We start from the raw sequence: 21860 nt of genomic DNA, 5'->3' as shown, positions 1-21860 counted from the left end.
TGTATACACTGTACATTCCAGTTCCTCATCATTTCACATGACTAGATTCTGGGAAAGGAATTGGAAAAAATGCTTAATTTGACAACCATTAGTATATAACTATCTCCACACATATAGTTTCAAGCACTATGGATATATTAAGACCAAATTTATATCTCTGCCTCAGTCCTCTAGTCTGAACCTTGACACTACATAGAAATATCTATTTGGTAACTCCATTGAAATATCTCACAGGCAACTGAAACTCAACAGGTTAAAAACTCCATTCATCCTCTATTCCCTAAAACTGGTCCTCCTTCAATGAGCCCTGTCTTAGTAAATGCTGCCACCAATCTCCCAGCTGATCATTGCCAAAAACGGAGTCATAATTGAAGGCCCAGACATCCCCATCAAACCAATCGCCATGTCCTTTTAATTCTACTTATTAAACATTTACATTCAGCCACATGCTTCAGTCTCTTCCACTTACCAACTGGAATCCAAAGACACTCTCTTCTTCCATATGCACCTTTCCATAGCTTCCCACCTGGCGTCCTGTCTGCCATCCTTTCCTCTCCAATCAATTCTGCATACTACAGCCAGCGTAATGCAAATCAGGTTATGTCACTCCCCTGTTTAAACTCTATTTTGACTTTTGATTGTCTTAAACCCTGAATAACCTAGTTCTTGCTTCTCTCTGAAGCCTCACTGGATTCCTTTTCTCCGTTTAAATCAGGGAGTAAACTAAGCTGTTTCCCACATCACAGCCTTCACATCTTATTTCCTCCATCAGTAACATGGTTCTTCTCACAACCCCCTTAAGGTAACTCCAATTCACTCTTCAACTATCAGCATAAAAACCACCTCCTCAAACTCTCACAGTAACTTAACTCATCCTATGCAACTGCTCTCATTCTACACAACTCATACTGCCATTTCTCTCCCTTACAGCACTCATCATTTTAGTTAATACTTGTTCTTTTTCTGCTTTCCCCACTACCTGTAGACTTAATGAAGACAGAATCATTGCAAGATCTCCACACTAGTAACAAAGAACACTGAGAAAAGCTTCCAAAGATGAGTTTTAGTGTTAGTTTTAACTTGCTGTGTTATCTTAGGCAAGTCACTTCCATCTTACTAATGTAAGAAAACAGTCTCATTCCAGGAAAATGTCCTTGTATTGTGAAATGTGGGCTTTATAATGACCTTTTAGATTATTGATATAAAAACAGATTATTTTAAAATTCTAAAACTCTCAGAGCCCAAGAATATATTTGTGGATCTCCAAGAATCTGTGGATCTCAGTTTGGAAAAGAGATGGTCTCTTCAAGGTGTAAAATTTCTCATCATTCTGAGAAAATGGATTTTATTTTCTGGAATACTTCACAGTGAATCATACTCTAAATGTGAGCTTGTTAAATGAGATTTGGGAAAGAGTACAAGGAATTCCACAGCATCAACGCATCCAGAACAATTCTTTCAGTTGAAGAGAGACAGATTCTCAAGTGATTTTAGCAACAGCACAAAAAGCATTTGACCTTAATTCAATGTATATGGCAATGGAAGGCTGACAGCATTTATCTGTGCTCAAATGAAATCATCCTTTTGACTTTGTGGAGAAATATGGGAGAAAATCAATTTAAAAGTGAGAGAAGAATAGAAAGGCAAAAGGCAAACAACCCAATTTAAAAATGGACAAAAGTCTTGAATACACATTTCTCCAAAGAACCCATACAAATGACCAATAAGCACATGAAAAGATGCTTAACATCAGCAGCCATTAGGAAAATGCAAATCAAAACCACAATGAGATAACACTTGACACCTAATAGGACAGCTTTTTTTTTTTTTTTTTTTTTTTTAAAGGTGTTGTAGCAATGTAGAGATATTAGAACCCAAATATATTGCAGTGGGAATGCAGAATGGTATAGCAGCTGTGAAAAGCAGTTTGGCAGTTGCTTAAAAAGCAAAACAGAATTACCATGTGACCCAGCATTTCACTCCTGGGTATATACCCAAAAGAACTAAAAGTGGGGACTAAAACAGATACTTGAACACCAATGTTTACTGAAGCATTATCTGCAATAGCAAAAGGCAAAAACAACCCAAGTATCCATCAGTAGATGAATGGAGAAACACAATGTGGTATATATCCATGCAAGGGAATATTACTCAGCCATAAAAAGGAATGGCATTCTGATACATGCTACAACATGGATGCACCTTGAAGACACTGTGCTAAATGAAATAAGCCATACAAAAAGGACAAATATTATATGAGTCCACTTATACGAAACAATTGGAATATCCAAATTCATAGAGACAGAAAGTAGAACAGAGATAACCAGGGCTGGGGAGTGGGTGATGTGGAGTTGTTGTTTAATGGGTATAGAGCTGTTTGGGTGATGAAAAAGCTTTGGAAATAGATAGGGATGACAGTTGTACAACATTGTGAATGTAACCAATGCCACTGTACCAATGTACACTTAAGATGGTTAAAATCGTAAATTTTATGTTAAATATATTTTACCACAATAAAAAAAAATGATAGAATGGGCAACTTGTTTTTTACTGGTTTGACATCTAAAACTGCTAAACTTTTAACGAACTAATAGAGATATAAAATACACAATATGGTTTTCATAGGAAAATTTGTTCTACAATCAAGAATTAGCAGTAATAAGTGTACAACTAATCATCTAGTCTACCTGCTCTTTTTAGAATTATAGCAGTCCCAAAACTGGTTTATACTTATCAAGCCATACAAACCTTAATTCTACAGCTCATGTTAATTATTAATCCTCCTTAGTCATGAATGTTAAAAGTCTCAAAGATAATTGATCAACAGTTGAACTACAAATCAAAATATTCTGATTTTCTATTATCCTTTTTATCCCCCTCTAGTGGAGGTGACAATGAGTGATTGACATCAGAATCAAGGAGAGAAAAGTGAGAGCACTATTACACTATGCAGTAGGTTCTCTTTTTTTTTTCTTTGCATTTTGAGTATTTACTGTCCTTGTTTTTAACATAATTTGCAAATTTACATAATTATAATGGCTGTGTTAAACAACTGGCTTGCAACAAAATTCTTGAAAATTGAATAATTGGCCCACCTGGGCTGGGATGAGCCAGCTGGAGCACACCGTTGCCCCCTCAGCCTCTAGGAGGCCTCAGGATTACGGCGTCCATCTTATGATATTGGCCAAAAGGAGACAGTCTTGGAGGTGCTGCTGACTGTTGAACTTCCTTTTGGAATGTATGGGAGAAGGCAGGGAAAGGAATCTTTAGGCAGACTGCCATCCAGGGACTGCTATTCTGTTCACTGAGATTCAGCTGTGAACGTCTGTTCTTTCTTCCTCTTCTGTCTGCTACATGTAGGCCTGGAAGCTGAGGCGTTAGTCAAAGATACAGGAAGGGAAAAGAGAAGAGGGCAAGAGCCCATCCCCCAAGAAAGGAAGGGCTCTGATGCAGAGGGAGCAGGAGCTGAGGAGGAGATGGCCACTGCCTCTCTCACCCTCTGCTCAAGAAAAGCAGGCTTAGCAGAGTGGGACAGATGCTTTTTATTGGTCTGGCTGGCGTGCCTAGTGGAAAGCTCAGGCAGAGCTTCCTATCTTGCCCTGGCTCCCATCTTTCCTCTCCTGGGAGTTCATCACACACCCCAAGAGGGAAGAGTGTCCTGGGCAGAGGTGGCAGGCAAAGCCAGGGTAAAAACTCCAGGGCTGGGAAGCAAATGGGGCTCAGGGTGATGCAGAAAATGTGACGTTGCCAGGCCATCCAAATAAAGCGTCCATCGGGGCAGAGGAGAAGCTGTTTCCCTGCAGAGACTCCTCTGCCCCCACCAGGAATGAGAGGGGCAGGAGGAAGAGCTTCCCAGAGAGGCTCCCTACTGGGCCCTTCGTGCCATCAGCATCTCCCGGATGTTGTTCTCAGCTTCCTTAACGCTCCGCTCCAGGTAGGACTTTTTCTGTTCTAGTTCTTTAATTTTTTCTTCGCTATTTGCTGCTTCTCTAACAGCTGATTGTGAATTGCTTCCTTGGACTGAAGAATAAACATTCTTCCTACACCTTCATACATGTTAGTCTCATCTACCAAAGTCATGATCTCTGTATCTGTAAGATGTGCATGCTTTTTCGTTCTGTTTAGCTGTTCAATCACTATACAGTAGGTTCTAAGAACAGAATTTAATACTATTTATTCCCATTTTACCTTTCCATACACACATTTTGTAAAGAAAACAGAGCTTTTAAAGTGCCATGTAGATACTAAAGAAGCATTCTCATTTGTTCAGTTTGCTTGCTTTGTTTGTGATAACAAAGGACACTCATAAATTTCAACTTGATGAGTGATGCTGATAGAAGCAAGTGCCATTCTTGGCTGAAAAATCCTGGGATTTTAACACCTTTTTTGTGATCTGAATATATTTTCTGAAGAACTTTCCTGAATCTAAGTCAACTGTCCTACAGAACAATTGTCATTCTTATTCCTTGCTCCTGGAGGAGGGGTTCTCCATCTCTTCAGACTGTGGGTCTGAAGCCTTTCTCAACAGTGCCAAAAAAGCATCTGCGCCAGCTGCCTCGGTAGTTCTCTGCTGTGGTCTTCATTATCTTTTGGTTTGGGCTTCTCATTCTCTTCAAAAAACCTGCCAACTAGGCTATGTCTCTAGTTTTTCTCAGGGTGCTTGGAATCAAACTGCTGAGTGGAAAAAGGCGACTACTCATAATAAAGATTCTGTTCTTTAGGCTTCTCTTTACTGGACTTCTTACCAAATGCCCAGAGGCCATGAGCTCAAATTATCTAAATATAAAGAAAATGCTTGTTGGCAACCTCATTTGCCAAAGTTCTACTTAGACTGCTAATTTATAGATGGTTTGAAAACTCTACGTCCAGAAGATTGGAACCCGAGTGGTGACGCTGCCTGCGGTGAGGCAAACAGAACAGCTAAAATAAAACCAGCAGCAGAACAAAGGGGAAGAAGCAAACCGGGTACAAACATCCAGTCTCCCTCTCTTTTACCACCTGACTCTTCACTCTACCTCTGGTATTTTAAATTACAAGATAATCTCTTTCAAGGTAACTCCCAAATATATCACAGTAAATTAGTCTTTCTTTTAAAATATACTGTGATAATGCAGATTTCGAAAAAAATAGTTAAAATTGAACAAACCTTTAAAGGAGGAAACAAAGTAATCAAAATCTTATTTCAAGTTCACATTCTCATAGGATGGCTATCTCACTATCTTGAATCAAAACCCAGGATATCTGTACAGCCTCCACTGAACACTCAATGTTTGAATACTTGGTTGTCGTCTATGGCCGTACCACCCTGAACACGCCCGATCTTGTCTGAATACTTGGTTGGTCTTGATCAGTATTAGTTTCTACCCAAGAATCAAACAGTCATTTGTTAAAATCTCCTTTTTTTTTATATATATCTCACATAAACAAATACTCTAAATCTCCACCTAGGGAAAGGAAAGATCAAGGATAATCTATGAACTTGAAGCTTAGTACTGAAAAAGAGACAAAGACATCTTTAAAAGTCTACTACCAGTGCAATGTACAACTTTGGCCCTATTTCTTAATCAGAAAGATGAAAACAATGAGTGACTTCCAAAACAGCGCTATGTAAAACTGTTAATATTCTGGAAAGTAGCATAAAATATATAAAAACATGTATTTGGACAAATGTTCTTGCAGTCAATTTTCTCATTTGAGAACATTAACCAGAGATGTATCTGTTGATTTTATTACAGCTGTAACTTTTCCACTGTATGAAGTATTAAAGTTAAAAGTTGGCTTGCTGTTTCAGTGGTCTGGAAAACGCATATTGTGTATCACTGGACTGCTGTAAATTTAAATCCATTTCCTCCATTTCTCAGCTCATCTTGGCAGAATAATTCTAACTATAAGTGCAATAAACTATACTGTCATACTTCAGGGTTTTTACAACTCGATCTACCATATTTGGGGGTAGGGGGTGGAGTAGCAAGAACTCATAAGGAAGTAAAAGGTATTATGGTGACATTTTGTAACCTTTAGCTAGCCAGAAGACAAGTGAAATCATGTGTTTAAGATAGGAAGCATTACTAAATTTGGGATGACTTCTTGTGGTTTTCTTTTTCTTACATCAGCATCACTAAATTTGTTCAGAAATAGATTTCTGTTTTTCTAAATCATTTTTCCTCTACAATATAAAACATAATTTCTTTTTATAAAGAAAATATTATTGGTAACATTTAAACTAATGAACGACCGAAAACTGGAATGCTAATTTTTAAGTAACTACAAAACTTATTTTTGAAAATCCTACGATTTCCACTGTCAGTCAATTCACAAGTTTAGTTCCCTTTTCACAAAATGTCAACATAGCAACCAAATGAAAAACCAATTTAAGTGATATAAAAATAGACAATACAGACAAGTGACTGCCTTTTGCACAATTAATGTGTCCCTGAATTGTCATGGAAGAGATTGAGAAAAAAAAAAAAAATCAAAGAGGAGAAAAAAGAATGGGAAGAGTTCTATACTAAGCCTTTATTTATTTATTTTTTTATTTTTGAGACGGAGTCTCGCTCTGTCACCCAGGCTGGAGTGCAGTGGTGCAATCTCGGCTCACTGCAACCTCCACCTCCTGGGTTCAAGCGATTCTCCTGCCTCAGCCTCCCGAGTATCTGGGACTACAGGTGCACACCACGACACTGGCTCATATTTTATACTTTTATTTATTTATTTATTTAGAGACAAAGTCTCGCTCTTGTCACCCAGGCTAGAGTGCAACGGCGTGATCTTGGCTCACTGCAACCTCCGCCTCTTAGGTTGAAGTGATTCTCCTGCCTCAGCCTCCCAAGTAGCTAGGATTATAGGTGTCTGCCACCACACCTGGCTAATTTTTGTATTTTTAGTAGAGACAGGGTTTTACCATGTTGGCCAGGCTGGTCTTGAACTCCTGACCTCAGGCAATCTGCCCACCTCAGCCTCCCAGTGTTGGGATTACAGGTGTGAGCCACTGCGCCCAGCCAATGTTTTGTATTTTTAGTAGAGACGGGGTCTCACCATATTGGCCAGGCTGGTCTTGACCTCCTGAGCTCAAATGATCCGCCCGCCTCAGCCTCCCAAAGTGCTGGAATTACAGGCTTGAGCCACTACGCTCGCCCACAAAGCCTCTTTATTGGTGGCATTTAATTTTGCAGTTCAAACTTTCATTCATTTCGTAAATATTCATTGGTAGTTGTTCTGTGTTAGGCACTGTCCTTGATGCTGAGGACACAGTAGAGAGCAGGATATCATCCTTGCTTTCAAGGGAATTTACAACTAGTCTAATCAGACATCTTAACAATTTTTAATAAGAGGAAAAAGGAATTCATCCAGAAATTCTGACTTGTGGACATAAGTTCTAAAAGTTTCTTTGTACCTATGAAGATATTAACTCTAATTTTAGTTATCTCAACATGTTCCTTTTATAAATAAAGCTATATGGTTGACGTATCTGTGAAAAGATCAAGGCTGCTCCATTCCAGAATGCTTAGAAAGTTAAGCACAGTATTATAGAATGGTCCTAAAAGATCAGTTTGTCTCACCTAATTTAACCTGTCTAACATATGGGAAAACTGAGGCCTGAAGAGGGAAAGTGACTTGATTTGGGTCACTTAACTGCCATGTAGTCTTTGTTTTTTGAGATTTCTTCCAGGTAAAATATGACTTTCAAAGTATAGTTGTAACTAGTGCTTTTATACATCTATGCTTGCCTGACACCTTTCTCTTATCCCCCCCGCACAGCAGGCACATCAACCTCATTATCCTTTCTTCTAAACTTGGTGGGAACAGTCTTTTTTCTCACATCGTCTGTGTCTTTTTAATGTCTATTCTTTTTTTTTCTTTTGAGACAGAGTCTTGCTCTGTTGCCCAGCCTGGAGTGCAGTGGCACGATCTCGGTTCACTACAACCTCCACCTCCTGGGTTCAAGAGATTTTCCTGCCTCAGCCTCCCAAGTAGCAGGGATTACAGGTGAGTGCCACCACACGTGGCTAATTTTTGTATTTTTAGTGGAAACGGGATTTCACCATGTTGGCCAGGCTGCTCTTGAACTCCTGACTTCAGGTGATCTGCACGCTTTAGCCTCTCAAAGTGCTGGGATTACTTAATGTTTATTCTGGGACCTCTCCAACACCATTCCCACCTTCTCCACTGATAAGCACTCTTCCCTGCTGTACTTGACTCAGCTGCCTCAGAAGAGAACTGTCCTATGCGCTGCCCAAATTAGCAATGGTCTAGGGTCACTTTCTCCATTAATTTACTATTACCTTCTAAATGCTGAAATATTCCTACCACTATGCTTTTATAATCTTAAACAATGATCTTCTCCTTGAACATTCTAATGGCCTTACTCTTTTTTTTTTTTTATTCTTCTTGACCTTTCATTACCATTTTACAGCATTTCAATTAAAAAAATATGTGGGCTTGGGGGTTAGACAGACAGATCTCAGTTTAAATCCAGATTAACCTTGCACCAGCAGCACGACATTCAGGCAAGTTATTTAACCACAATAAACTTCACTTAATTCACCTGTCAAATAGGGACAATGATAATTCATACTTTACATGGTACTGTGAGAATAAAATAAGATTACACAGGTAAAGTTATTCCTACAAGGCTGGGTACACAGAAGTACTAAGTGTTGTCTTCCTTTTCTTAAAAGTCCCCTCCTTTGGCATGGCACTCTCTCCAAACGCTCAACTTCCTCTTTTAAACTCCACCTTTGTGTTGTTTCTTAATACCTCAGCTTTCAAAACATTCTTCAATCAATGTTAATGACACCAAATCAAAGAATCTGATTCTAAAATCTGAATCGAGGTCTGGTCACCTAACTTCACATCTTCATCAAATCCAAAAATCAAGCTAATCCCTCTTCCTCCTGAAACAGAGTCTCTCTTCCCAATTTCTTTTAATACCTCCATCTCTCTATTTATCAGCCAAAAATTCATTTTTCACTTTTTTCATCCTCTTTATTTTTTATTCAGTCATCAAATCATATAAGCTATCAAAATCTCTCTTTTAGCTGGGCACAGTGGCTCACGCCCATAATTTCAACACTTTGGGAGGCTGAGGTGGGAGGATGGCTTGAGCTCAGGAGTTCAAGACCAGGCTGGCCAACATAGCAAGATTCCACCTCTATTAAAAAAAAATACAAAAATTAGCTAGGCATGGTGTTGTATGCCTATAGTCCCAGCTAATTGGGAGGCTGAGGTGGAAGGATGGCTTGAGCTCAGGAGTTCAAGACCAGGCTGGCCAACATAGCAAGATTCCACCTCTATTAAAAAAAAATACAAAAATTAGCTAGGCATGGTGTTGTATGCCTATAGTCCCAGCTACTTGGGAGGCTGAGGCAGGAGGATCACTCCAGCCTGGGAGGTTGAGGTTGCAGTGAGCCAAGATGGTACCACTGCACTCCAGCCTGAGCAACAGAGTGAGACCCTATCTGAAACAAACAAACAAACAAACAAAAAAACCCAACTCTGTTTCACTTGTGCCTTCCAAACACAGCTTTTCTCATATCACTTCCCTACCCCCAAATCTTCAAGCTCCCCAATACCTCCCAGACCAAGTCCAAATTCCTCAATCTTTGATATCTTTTGATAGCTTGAAATTCTTTCCCCATGAAGCTCCTCATGTTTAAAATTTCCAGCTTCTTCCTTCTCATGTATCCACATCCTTACTTAAGGGTTCAGCTCAGTGCAACCATCTCATGAAGCAACTACTGACCATTCCAGTTCTGCACGTGTATCTTCTTCTCTGAACTTTTACTGCATGCTTTTCCTCAATCAGATATTGCCTGGCTCTATTATTTAATTCTTTCAGTTGTAGGTATTGTCTTTGAAACAAGACCATGAGCAAGGAATATGTCACAATTCTATTTTGTCTAAAACAGTGCTGCATACATAAAGGTAGTGCAATAACTACTTGTTTAATAAATAATACATACAAGTAGGAGCCAAAAAATTTAAATGCCAATAACTAGTCTAGTCTTTCATGTGACTTAGAAGCCCTGCTTCAAACGCTAAAGAAAGCTAAAAAGCGCTAGCCAGTCTGTGAACTGAATATTCCTCATCCCTAAATTAAAAGTGGCTAGTAAAGGGATCTATGTATTTTTATGGATTCATTTTCAGTATCTGCAACAAAAAAGTCTATGCAAAGATTAAATCTACAAAATTGTAAATGCATATCTCTCATGGAAATTCTTTTCTTAATTCAATTCTGTAGCATGCTTTGCATCGCATGTTGATAAATTTAGAAATAATATTTAGTCAAGGCTGCTAATACTAAGATTAATTAGTAGAAATAAATGCATATCTGAAAATGTTCAATGACAGTGCAATTTTATTACTTGCATAATATTTGGTAGGAATTGTGTTAAGCACTAGGGATCCCTGAACATGGTCTCTGTTCTCAAGAAGTACACTATAAAAAATGTTGAATCAACAATAGTATGAAAATCAATCCATCCCAGTCATAAACTCAGCACTGTGAGAGGACACTGAGCAGCCTGGTGTGTCTGACCCATAAGATTTGTGGGAGCAGGTGGAGGTGATGACATCGAAGAGGTAGGCTGGGCCGACCACAGAGTCTGTAATGCTCTCTGAAAGGGGATGAAATATAACTATGGACTGGAGGATGATGGAAACGATGGATTGCTTGGTCAGAGAGCTAATCTGCAATAACCCAAATGAGGAATAAGGAAAACCTGAATTAAAACAATAATCAATGGAAATAAAATGGTTAGAAAAATTTATAGTAGCAGCGATCAGTAGGTTCCTATACAGAAAGATTTTCTGTCTCCCTCCGCCTCCACCCTGCAGCATTTGGCACCTGGGGGCAGAAGTGTACCAAAAAAATGAATTATTCTTAGACTCTCATTTGCTGTTGCTATTACTTTTATTCCAAAGTCTGATGCATAAATTAGTTACCCCATATATATTAAGAATATTCATTAGTGAGACTTTTTATAACTTCCATGTATCAGAGGGAAGCAAGACACTCCACCACATGCCAGCCACCACTCATCCCAGCCCAGCTGATCTTCAGAAGGACATGAACTTAAAGGAAGTGAGTCCACACCATCGGACACAGAGGCCACACATTTTAAAGGAGTGACTGCTGCCATTAAGCATAAAGTCAGCTTTTCCTGGTAAATATGTGGTAGGGTACTGATGTGGGCCTCTAACATCTCACACCTTTCATGCTGGTGTATAACATAAAAGAGAAAACTGAATTAATTAACACAATGAAGGAGCTTAATGCTTTTCCCAAACAAAAATATTAAAAAGATATTGAATCATTGCAGAGATTCTTTGAACTCACATCACATAGATAAGCATGTAAAAAACAATTTAGTCTTCTCTTCTCTTCTCTTTTCTTTTTCTTTGACAGGGTCTCACTCTGTCCCTCAGGCTGGAGTGCAGTGGTGCAATTATGGCTCACTGCAGCCTTGACCTCCCTGCTCAAGTGATCCTCCTGCTTCAGCCACCTGAGTAGCTGGGATTACTGGCGGGCGCCACCATGCTTGGCTAATTTTTTTATTTTAATTTTTGCAGAGACAGGGTCTCACTATGTTGCTTACGCTGGTCTCCAACTCTTGGCCTCAAGCCATCCTCCCGCCTGGGCCTCCCAAACTGCTGGGATTACAGGTGTAACCCACCCACCTGGCCTCCCAAACTCCTGGGATTACAGGTGTGACCCACCCACTGTGTCTGGCCTATATTTCTTATAGTAATATAGTTATTGTGGGGTCTGAAACAGAAATAAATAAATGCAGAAATATCTAAGTAATTTCAACAAATGGCTCATGCTACAGATCAGTTTCTAGCAGGCAGAGCACCCAAGTATGTTCCTATAAATCTTAAATTAATGAAAACACATTATTACCAGCAAGGAAATAAATACTAGTAGATACTGGTATTTATTCAGACAATACCAAAAGACAAACACCACATTCTGTTCAGCTTTAATTTGTAGTAAGCAAGGACGCACATTCCTCTAGCGATACATACATGCATACATACATACATATATATATGCACGTATATATACATAAATGTCCAAGATGCATTTCTAACAACGCATCCTCAAAACAGGTTAGTTACTACGTGCTAGGAAACAATCAATCCTTACTGCAAAATATAATACCTCTGTATGCAGCATAAGGGAGCAGTTTCCATTTACATTCCATCCCTTGAAGAATTACTTAGATTTGACCAGTGAGTGGGGCACTGATTAGCGTGTACCGGTGACTGTTAGCTCGAGTAAGTTACTCAACCTCTTTCTATTTTGATTTATTCATTTGGAAAAGATAAAAAAGTCAAGGCAATTATTACAGTAATACCATAAATATACGCTGTAAATTATTTCTAAGCCCTTTATATATTTGATCCTACTTGATCCTTAACATAAACCTTTCATACTTAACAGGTAAGGAAACTTAAACGATGGCCAAAGAACAGAAGAGGAAAGACAGTAACTCAGTGACCTGGCTCCCAAAGCAGTGAATTTCCCTGGAACAACATGGTTAAGGTTCTTCCAAAGTATAACTAAAAGGTCAGCATCAGTTAAAAAAAAAAAAAAAGTAAAAATTGAGTATTAAATATCTCTATAGTAATAGGAAATTACTATTGTATGTAATTATCACAATACTTCATGAGTAATATACTTTATATTTCCAGTGAAAGTGACAAGAAAGATTTTGTGGTTTATTAGTCATGCCAGATTTCTCTACGTATTCATAATAGATTGCTTAAAAAATTAGGTCTTGTCAATTGTATTTATAATTTAGTGGTTACTTCTGTATATAAAAGTACTTCAATTTTACGACACTATCTGGAAGAAGTTCAATAATAGATTTTTTAATACTCTACTCCTACAAAATGATTGTAAAGCTCCATGGGAATTTAGATTTGCACAAGTTATTAGGATGTGACCTTTCCCTTAGATTTCTTATTTTAGGATCAACTTAACATGGTATTTCCCCAGTGGGAGCTGCTGTACTTCCTTCACAGATAAGAAAAATAGCAATCACAAATTATAGTGAGCAAACTTAGGGAAACATACATCTCTGTGATGCAGACAAAACTGAAATCTTAAAAGGAGAGCACACTATGTATTCCTTGGGCTTGAGAGGAAAGCCATGTGGCTTGTTAACAAAAGAAAACAAAAGTCATGCCATTATGGTATTTCCCTGAAATTTATACCTAATTGTTTCTTGTCCCAGCCACCAAGTCTTATGACTTTTAAAGATTATTAAAGATGCTTACGTCACTAAATTTCCTATGTCCTGTCTAGTGGGAGTATAAAAGGTTAAAAATATCTAACTTTTAATAATTTAAATTATTTCAGATCACAGGATCTGGACTGAAGAACAAGAAGTCACGAGCTTAAAGGAAAAAAAAAAAACTAGAACAGTATGAAAGAGAACACAGTTGCTTTCCTTTTGCCCCATGGAACTAGCTTCCAATTACTGAGCACTTACTATGTAACACTGTATATGTATTATTTGTGATATATAAGTTATTGGCGGTACCCAAAGAACCAAGAATGCTATAACTCAGACTGTAGAGCTCATAATTGGCTTTATTTATTTGAGGCAAAGAAAACTGTGGAAGGAGACACTGAACCCCCAAACAGAAAGTTGAGAATAAAAAGGAGAGTTTCACCCATAATCTTTTTCCTATTCATTTTAATATATTGTAAACATATAGTTTTGTATCTTAAAATTCTTATTATATCTTTATTCTTAAATTTGTTTCTCAAATATTCAAACCACAAATTTAAAACTATTTGGTTTTAAATGAATATATTTTAAAAACTGATTTGAACTTATCTCTATGAAAGTCCTACTTTGTTAAGTCTGCATTTTCAAAAGCAATCATTTCTTCCTAATAACTAGCAACTTAGACTTAAAGGTCGTAAGGGACCCACAGCACAGTCTTTACATTTTATTTAAATTTGACATAGCCTCAGGAAATAATCTGTAACTTCTTTGCTATTAAGCTGGGTTTTTTAAAAAAACACCATTTGGGAGGCCAAGGCAGGAGGATTGCTTGAGGCCAGACGTTTGAGACCAGTCTGAGCAACATAGCAAGGCCTCATCTCTGAAAATAATTTAGCAATTAGCCAGGTGCAGTGGTGTGTGCCTGTAGTCCCAGCTACTCCGGTGGCTGAGGCAAGAGGGTCACTTGAGTCCAGGAATTTGAAGTTGCAGTGAGCTATGATTGCACCACTGCACTCCAGCCTGAGCAACAGAGGAAGGCCCTGCCTCTAAAGAATAAAAATAAAAATAAACCACTCACATCGTTCTAATCTCTAAACAACTATTGAAGCGCTTCACTCTCCAGCCTCCCACCACTATCATACACCCAAAGCCTTAAGTAAACGATAATTCATTTAAATTAACAGAAATCATTTAAATGTATTTCCAAAATATATTTATGCTTTGTATGTTTTGTTCATTTGCTATTAATATATCCTCCAAGCAATTTGAAATGTCATAAAATTAATAATGCAAGAGTAAGGTAATTAATTGCTCAAACACTTTAACAAAGAAATTCCTCTCTTGGCAATTTATCTGAAGAAAATATTTTTTTAATTGAGTGAAATATTTACATAAAGATATTCATGGTATGTAATGGTATAAGAATAAAACATAATTATACAATAATAAAAACACCAGAAGCCACCTAAAAACTGGCTTAGTAAATTATGTGCTATCACTAAGATTATGTTGCCATTATGAAAACTCTGAAAGCCACGTAGAAATGAAAAATTTATAGGACCTAACAGTGAAAGAGGCTGAGGGCCAAGTGATACATATACGGTAACTGTCAGTAAATAAAAAGCATACACATGTGAACAAAACTGGAAGAAACTACAGAAGAATAGTTTTTTTGTGTGGTTGTGATCTTTTTATTTTAAAAAATCAGCTTTTTAGTAATAAAAATGAAAAGAAATGAACAAAAATGAAACAAACCCGAAGGCCAAAATTCAAAAGCAAAAGTAATTTGTCTTCGTTCCTAATCGCAGTTCCACCCGCCTTTAAGGCTGGGGCAGTAAGCATTGCCTATGTTTCAACACTCAAGCCCCGAATTCATAGCATGGGTATAGCTAGGCACAGAGTTTATTTACAGAGGGCAGGACTGAACTTTGCATGGGAGCACATACAGAAAATGATAAAGATCGTTGTGTCCTATTAGTAATTTACAGAATTGTGATTTGCTCCACCCAGTACATCTATAATTGAATTCCTCAGTCATAAAATCATTGAGACCAAACAAGTTCAGATATCTTTTATCTAAACCCTTTTTCTCCCTCACCATCAGTTAGCATATTTCTTATGGGGCTTTTCTTCTTTTTATAGATTCATTTGTCTTAGTTATAAATTAACCCCAAAAGCAACTCTCCCAGCCACCCAGCTCTACTGTTTCCTGTGTACCAGATTTTTTTTAACGTCACAATTTATGGTACACAGGCCATTTAAACTGCCAGTTGGTAAATGATGTCCAGGAACCATCTTTAGATTTTTTTTTAAAAAAAGGTTCCTAAGGATTAATGGTCCTCTAAGCAGAGATTCCCCTTAGAGCCAGACACCCTGGCAATGAAGTGGAATATAACTGCTGAAGACTTGTTACTTTTTTTTTTAATTTTTAAAACTGTATAAAATATACACAATATAAAATTTACCATTTTAACCATTTTAAGTGTGCATTCAATGGCATTAAGTACATTCACAATGTTGTGTAACCATTCTCCAGGATGCTTTCATCTTGCAAAACTGAAACTGTCCCCATTAAACACTAACTCCCCGTTCCTTTCCAGTGCCCCAGCCCCTGGTAAGCACCATTCCACTTTCTGTCTCTACGAAATTTGACTACTTTAGGTGCAACTTCTGTTATTTCTTGTTTCACCTAAAAAATGTGAACTAGTGCAGTTTGCTAAATTAGTTGAACATACACAAGAGTTACCGGCAAAAAAATTCAGGGTTGAATTCCAAATACTTCACATTTCATTTTTCATGTCAAAATGCTTGAATTTAGACCGCTCATTTTCAGACGCCAAAGTACGTACCTGCTCCTAACTTTGTCTTTTAAGAGTTTGCTCTTTTGATTTTAAACGGCTTTATGCTTTTCTAAAGTTAAACTGATTTTCTAGACAACTTAATGCTGTCATTGATTTCCTTTAAGAATGAAAGTTCCCGTAGTACTACTTGTATTCACTGAATTCCCAGACATTTTGCCTAGAAACAATACGGTCTGCTTCTCTCCTCTTCCCATTCAAACAAATATAAGACTACGAGTTCTAAATTCTTGTTCAAATCCTGTCTTGGGTAATGATGATTGGTGGATCAAGAGATTTTTTTCAAAGTATTGCATGAAATACTTTGACAGTTCTGGTGTGAACATTCAAATTAGACCCTCACTGTCACCAACAAAAAACACTGCTAAGATGTGGTTCCCGAGGAGGCAGAGCTTTGTGGAGTTATTCCCACTCACAGGTTTCTAGAGGGCTGTAAGCAACTGGCTAAAGTATTAAGTACACTAAATAGAGACCAGACTTGTAGAGGTAGGGATGGGAGTGTGTATGAGAAGGATTAGAAAATAGCTCAAGAAATAGTCTTGATGAAAAGAATGCCCCTGCATTACTCTGTTCTAAGATTTGCAAATGCAGAATCTTCCTCTATAAATTAGCGAAAATCTAATGAGAATGATTATTTAGTGACTCCATTGTGACCTTAAAAAACTACTTAACTTGAAATAATCTGAGGCTTACAGAAAGGTTGCAAAGATAGTGGAGGGAGTTCCTACGTACCCTTCAGCCAGCTTCCCCCCAGTTACCACAGTGCAGTCCCAGCACAATTATCAGTGTTGATACACTGAAGCCAACATACAGCATCCACCTGAGTTCCAGCAACAGATGAATGGATAAAGAAATTGTGGCTCACATACACGATGGAATACCATTCAGCCATAAAACAGAATGAAATCCTGTCATTCATGACAACATGGATGAGCTTGGTGGTGATTATGTTAAGTGAAATAAGCAGACAGATACCACATGTTCTCACTCATATGCGAAGTTTAAAAAGTTGATCTCACAAAAGTGGACAGTAGAATAGTTGCTACTAGAGGCTGGGAAGGGCTGGGGATAGCGGGAGATTGGTTACCAGACACAAAACTACAGTTAGATACAAGGAACAGTTCTAATGATCTATAGCACTGTGGGGTGAATATAATTAACAGCAACCTATCGTATATTTTCCAATAGCTAGAAGAGCAGATTTTGAATGCTCCCAATACAAAAAAATGATAAGTGTTTGAGGTGATGGATATGCTACTTACCCTGATTTGATCATTACACATTGTATGCACGTATTGAAATGTCACACTGTACCACATAAATATGTACAATTATATGTTAATTAAAAATAATAATAAAAGCAAAAAAAGACCTAATAAATTGAGAATGGCACAATACTATAACTATTTGGATTTCACCAGTTTTCCTACTCATGTCCCTTTTCAGCTCTAGGATCCAATCCAGGATCCCACATTGCATTTAGTTGTCATGCAATATTCTCCTCCTAATCTGTAGTGGTTCCTTAGCAAAGATGTGTCTTTTATGCCTCTGACACTGTTGAACGGCGAGGGTCAGATATTTTGAAGAATGTGTTTGTATTTAGGTTAAAGCTTTCTCATAGTCAAATGAGATTAAGGATGTTTGGGAAGAATTCGAAAGGCATGATGTGTCCTTTTCAGGACATTCTATCAGGGGCATATGAGCTCACTATGTCTTATTATCCTTGATATTGACCTTGATCATGTGGTTAAGGTGGTGTCCATCAGGATTCTCCACTGTAAAGTTACTATGTTTCCTTCTGTAATTACTGAGTAAGTGGGGGCAGATACTTTGAGGTTATGCAAATATTCTGTTTCACCTTAAACTTTCACTCAATTAATTAATTAATTAATTAATTTTTTGAGAGGGTGTCTTGCTGTTGCCCAGGCTGTAGTACAGTGGTGCGATCTCAGCTCACTGCAACCTCCACCTCTTGGGTTCAAGTGATTCTCATGCCTCAGCCTCCCAAGTAGCTGGGATTATGGGCGTCCGCCATCACACCCAGCTAATTTTTATATTTTTAGTAGAGATGGGGTTTCACCATGTTGGCTAGTCTGGTCTCGAACTCCTGACCTCAAATGATCCGCCCACCTCAGCATCCCAAAGTTCTGGGATTACAGGCGTGAGCCACCATGCCTGGCCCACTCACTAATTTTAGTATTAGTGGAAGTTGCATGCAGCAATTACTGCTGTGGCTTTGTGACAACAATTTTCTATTTCCCCCATTCCTTTTACATTTATTAAAGTCTTCTACAAGAAAGAGTTCTTCTCCCCCCATTTATTTACTTATTCAGTCATTTATGTATATCAATCTGGACTCGTGTATACATTTTATTTATAAATCAGATTATAATTCAATATTATACATAGTTATTTTATTGATGAAATTGTTCCAGCTTTGGCCACTGGGAGCTCTTTCAGGCTGACCACAACATCCTCCAGGCTCAGCCTGTATTTTCCCTGCCCCAGCCTTAGAATTAACCACTTCTCCAAAGAGCTCTGGTTTCCTTTAAGGAAAAATGGTATAGATTGAGTATCTCTTATCCAAAATGTTTGGGACCAGAAATATCTCGGATTTTGAATTTTTTTGGATTTTGGAATATTTGCTTAACACTTACTTGTTGAGCATCCCAAATCCAAAAATCCAAAATCCAAAATGCTCCAAGAGTATTTTATTTGAGCATCACCTATATGCCCAAAAAGTTTGGAATCTGAAAGCATTTTGAAGTTCAGATTTTCAGATTTGGGATGCTCAGCCTGTATTAGGAAACCACGATCTAGTTTGCTACTGGGGAGTCACTGCTTCTAGGTCCTCTAGAAGCAGACAGTTAGCAAACATATATATGTATAATAACCCACATATATACACATCTCTATATTAATTTCTGTATCTATCTATCTGATGATTCTTTATTCAATGTTGTGGATTTCATTTATTTGCAGATTTCAGGAAAATGAGCTATTCTGTGATAGCTCATGATTTACCAAAATCAATAGTCCTAAAACTACATAAAACCTTAAAGTGACAGGTCTCCTTTTCCTTCCCCAAAAAGTTGGGGACTAAGAACTGTCTTAGAACCCTATAGTTAGGCCTCGGAAGGATAAACTATCCATGGTGGATATCCCAAAACTTTGGGAGCCCCTGGAGCCTCTGAAATCCTACCCCAATCTAGTCAGTTCCAGGAAGGAAGTAGTTTTAATGCCAGGTAGAACTTAGCAATTCTTCCTCCTAGAATGGAGCACCTTTGGCTTATATGAAGCTACTTTCTCCTTTGTGACCACAGATTATGACTGCATGGCCAATAGGGAACCAGGAAAGAAATCTTAATTTTTATCTCAATTTAATTAAAAGTATCATAAGAATCTAAAATAATGTAATTATTACTTAAGTAGAAAAATAAGATGAATATAAAAGACTTTAATTAGAGATTCATTTTTAAGGATTTGAGTTATTTCTCAACTTCTAGGTCATTTTCCTATCTTACCTTTGTTTTGTGTTAGACAAATATGTTACACTGCATAGTCCAACTGACTGGAAAATTATATAGCAGAAAGTATTATAATAGTCAAAAATCACTCTCTAGGAAATTTTACAATAAAATACAATGTATAATTTACATATTCTTTAAAAGGGATACTTTTCAATACAAATGCAGTATAAATTCTGATTTTACTTACTGTTAAGGGCTGACTCTTGTTTGAGAAAATGGCCTTCTTGTTGTATATTTGTGGTTTAGTGTTGGCTTCTTTCAAATCTGAACAATAAAAAAGAAACAAGATTTTCAATATACACACATGTTCAGAATGTGTACACATGTACACAGCCTAGGCTGCCAAAATGTACATGCCCAAATAAATTTACCTTCTCTATTGGATTTCATTCTGAATGTTTGCTTTCCCTGAGCCTACAATGCTTTCTATTCTCTAGAAGTAACTAACAGACCACAAAATGATTAATCATAAATCATGCAGGGCTGGAGAATCTTTTAAACATTATTTCATAAAAGAAACATCTATTAGATTCACTTCACCTACTTTCCTATTTCCATCACTAACATGAATGAAGCCCCTTTCCATCTTTTATGTCACATGAATGATGATACCTCTATTACTGCGCAGACTTAAGAAAAACTAGACCTTAAAAGGATTAATAACCCTGAAAGTTAATGTTTGAGAAGTTATACATTGCAAAAACGATCCTTAGTAAAATATAACTTCATTCTAGATGACACATGGTTATTAAGCCTAAGGTGACAGTACAGTTGTGTGCCACACCACTTAGGCAAGGCAAATGCAGCACACCCCTCGCGAAGCAGACTTTTCAGAGGATGAACCAGAGAGCAGATCATCTAAGTAAATGGTCCTAGGGTCTTAGGATTCACAACCTTATCTCTTATGAAAGGCTCAAGGATCCTAGAATAGCTGTATTTTCCATCAAGACAAAACAGCATCTAATGCCAAAAGCCTTATCATCAGGGCTTGAATAGCGCCAACATCGAGACCCGACATTCTACACAGTCTTACCTACATGAAACTCTACAGTATTTTCTCTTTTAAATCTGTACCTTTTAATTTTTAATTTACAAAAGCTATTTTATTACTTAACACATGGCATAAATGTAGTAGACCATGAAGATAAAACGTTTTCCCATTTTGTTAACTCTAGTAGGAAATAATATAAACTATAGCCAACGTATTTTGCCTGTTTATTTATTTCTCTGGCATTGTTTAGTACTTCTATTTGAAAAATGAGAGAAAACCTTTTCACTTTGGAAGGCTGAGGCAGGCGGATTGCTTGAGCCCAGGAGTTGGAGACCAGCCTGAGCACCACAGCGAAATCCTGTCTCTACAAAAAACAGAAAAATTAGCTGGGCATGGTGGCATGTGCCTGTAGTCCCAGCTACTCAAGAGGCTGAAGCAGGAGGAACTCTTGAGTCCCAGAGTTCAAGGCTGCAGTGAGCTATGATCACACCACTGCACTCCAGCCTGGGCAACAGTGAGACCCTGTCTCAAAAATAAAAAAAAACTTTTTAATACAGACTCAATATCAAAAACAAAGCAACAATTTTCTTTTCAGAATGGGACATGTTCTTCTTTAGAAAGAGCTAATGTGTCAGTGTGTAATGCCCACATGTTTTATGTTTTCTGGCTGTGACTGCTGACCGGTATCACAGCAATTTACATAAACACACTCTAATGTGTGAGCCAGAAATGAAAGGAGCACCCACAGCGAAACCGCTCATTACACACAACAGGCAGAACACATGAGAGATGAGAAACACTTTATCTATGACAGATTACCACTTGGGTTTTTTTTTTTGTTTTTTTTTTTACATTTAAGGCAACTATTAAAAAGGGCTCAAATACGTGAAAACAAAGGAAAAAATTTTAATCTAAAAAACGGAACCAAATCTGTATGTAAAAATTAAAGAAGTTGATTCCAGGTTAAGATTAAGTTGTACCAGCTTTCCTTGATACTTGTGCCAATTTTCCTTTGAAATACATAGGTATTTCTTCAGAAGTAGATGGGCAAAAAGTAAAGATTTCTAGAAACTGGTATCTATTCCTAGTGTGTAGCCCCAAGTGTTGGATCAAACAGAACACTTGGCTGGTTCTTACTACTGTCAGAGTCAGGCAGACTTAGGTAACCTTTCCCCCAGACCCCCTCCTGCTACCAGTCCTCTTCCTTCTGAACCCATTCAGAACTGCACTGTATCTTAGA

At 37.7% G+C, this 21860-nt stretch overlaps 1 protein-coding gene across 10 annotated transcripts in view; it reads right to left on the bottom strand.

Moving 5' to 3' along the window:
* Window positions 1-21860, bottom strand: part of PPARG (peroxisome proliferator activated receptor gamma) — a 146605-nt gene that overhangs the window by 102349 nt on the left and 22396 nt on the right. For all 10 annotated transcript variants that reach the window (XM_009444919.5, XM_016940491.4, XM_063806609.1 and 7 more), the window contains one exon: window positions 19817-19893. The gene's annotated coding sequence lies outside the window, so the exon portion shown is untranslated. The remainder of the gene's footprint in view (window positions 1-19816; window positions 19894-21860) is intronic.

This window comes from Pan troglodytes, chromosome 2 (assembly GCF_028858775.2).
Source record: "Pan troglodytes isolate AG18354 chromosome 2, NHGRI_mPanTro3-v2.0_pri, whole genome shotgun sequence".
Taxonomy (NCBI): domain Eukaryota; kingdom Metazoa; phylum Chordata; class Mammalia; order Primates; family Hominidae; genus Pan; species Pan troglodytes.
This window is presented reverse-complemented; position numbering and strand designations above follow the sequence as displayed.